Here is a 2,254-nt window from a genome sequence, read left to right as displayed (position 1 = left end):
TGTGCATTTCGTTATGTGATTGTTGATCTAGAAGGAAAGTTTGTTCGGTCGAGGATGCGTGTTGGATTGTAGTAACCATCGGCATAGGTCATTGCCGGCAAAGATCCAATGGCGAACCGTAGTGATCGGCATCGCTGAATGACCGACTGCATTGCATTTTGCATCCAACGACATTGCAGGGCTTTGTTCGTTTTATAGTTTCTCATTCATGATGGCCACAATTCTGTTGCTTCTCTTTTTGTCATATCCTATGTCTATATGCTCTGCAGCATCAAACTGAACAGTGTCCTTAAAAATAGAAGCAATCTCCTCTTCCTAGAAGATGTTTAAAAACTGCAACAAATGTTCAACATGTGTGCCCAATGACAAATTGGGTATAACCTGCAAAGTTGAAGCAACCTGCTCTTTCATTATCTTTTCGTGTGCAGGGGACCACAGCCAGAGACTCATGACAAATTGCTCGATCAGTCAACAACCATGCAAGAGACTATCCGATGCCATCATAGGAGAAATGCTGAGATATGACTAGAATCGCCTGTGACTTGGACATTGAAAGCTAATTTAACACTCGATTAGAACTTCAGATTCAACTGAATAAGACACTAACAAGCATGCTCCTCAGTAATTGCTGTTAAAAAGCTAACACACAAAACAAAAATACGACTTATATTCTCTGGAGAAAAATAATCATACTTCTCGAAGATCCAAAAAAGAGTGCGAACTTTTGCTCGAAAGATAATAAACATCCACGGACTTATATCATCTAGGGAAACATAACCTCATTTTTCAAACGAGGGATCAAAACAGCCTCTCTAACTAAGACATTAGTCCTTCATATATAGTACCTTGGGCAGCTTTGTTGCCAAGGCTCTGAACTAACTACGGTGTGACGCCATTCCCAATTGGGCCAGCGGGTGGGGAGTAACTGAGCACGGCCAGACCGAGAGGGGTTGTGGCAGTGGCGTTCTGGCCAACAATGTTGATCGCGATCAAGTAACTTCTTGAAGGATCTTGATTGGCTTTGATCTTGATGAAGTATGTCTTGCCTGAGTACACAATCAGGCTTTGGTTCACAAATGGCTATATATAGTGCCCATCCGCTTCAACAACGTTAAGGTTGTGACGCTGCAAATCTAAGATTGAGGTCTTAAGCAAGAAAAAAACGATGCTTCATCTTGCAAATCTATCTCCAAAATTCCTTCGATCTAATGGTCGTTAAAAACATAGAAAAAGCCCAATCCAGGCGTGGACACTCCATCGTAGAAAGGGAGGAAATAAACAAACCAAAGGAACAATTTGTAGGTTGCAATGAAAGAATACCTCAATCTGAAAGCTGAGAGTAGATTGAGCAGTCACACTCAAAATATTGAGGCGATGGCTCGAAATATTGAGGCGATAAGTTTTACCAGGGACAACCCTCCAGTGGGGATATTCAGGATTGATTGCATCACGAGCTGTTGGATGTGAGCTTGAAGTGGTCGATTCGGCGTAATCAAACTTTCCCTTCCTGGGAATCAGCAGGGACTGCAGTCAAAGCAACAAAAAGAGAACGAAATGAACATGACAAATGAGCGAAACTGGTGTTTAAGTTCTTCATAATTAAGGCAATCAAATTAAATTAATCACCTCAGGCTCTGCCACCCAATCATGATAGCTTTTGTAGTACCGGGGTCATCGAGGATGATGCTGTTGTCATAATCTTGAGCGAATGGCTCAGCCATGCCGTACAGTGGCAAAACATCGATCAACCCATGCAGTCCAGCCACCATTTGCATCATGTAATAGGAGTCGTACTGAGATTTTCCAAGCTGCAATGAAGCATATAAGTATAAATGACATCCCTTTGCATGATAAAAAATTTAAATGCCCGCCACGCATGTTCATCAAATGAGGTGGAATCAGCTCGAACCTCCCACAGATGTCAGAAAAAGCTCACATGAACACGGTATTGAATGATCATTGTACTTAGGGCTCACCTGATGGACGATGAAAATATAGGTGAAAGTTTTTCCAAAATGGGCCTTGGAACGACATCACCTGTTCCATCGCTCCCTAGACTTTGAATCTGCAATTCAATCCAATCCAAACTCATTCTCGCATGAACTTCTCATTACAATCTTCATCAAACACAGTTTTGATGGGTTTCGCTACCATACCTGTTGGGTGTTGTGCCAATGAATCGCGACATTCTCGCTCAACTGTTGGTAACTCTGACGAAAACTCTCTCTCCCTGATGCGCCTGGATGGTGGGGCC

The 2,254-nt window shown here is 42.5% G+C and overlaps 1 long non-coding RNA gene across 1 annotated transcript; it reads right to left on the bottom strand.

The window, feature by feature from the left end:
• Window positions 1–1,723: 1,723 nt before the first annotated feature.
• On the bottom strand, window positions 1,724–2,254 carry LOC108956616. Its single transcript, XR_001982871.2, has 3 exons — window positions 2,157–2,254; window positions 1,977–2,065; window positions 1,724–1,808 (listed from the first exon to the last, which is right to left on the bottom strand). It is a non-coding gene; the product is annotated as an uncharacterized LOC108956616 (long non-coding RNA).

This window comes from Eucalyptus grandis, chromosome 9 (genome assembly GCF_016545825.1).
Source record: "Eucalyptus grandis isolate ANBG69807.140 chromosome 9, ASM1654582v1, whole genome shotgun sequence".
NCBI lineage: Eukaryota > Viridiplantae > Streptophyta > Magnoliopsida > Myrtales > Myrtaceae > Eucalyptus > Eucalyptus grandis.
The sequence above is the reverse complement of the archived record's forward strand: the minus strand, read 5'-3'. Positions and strand labels throughout refer to the sequence as shown.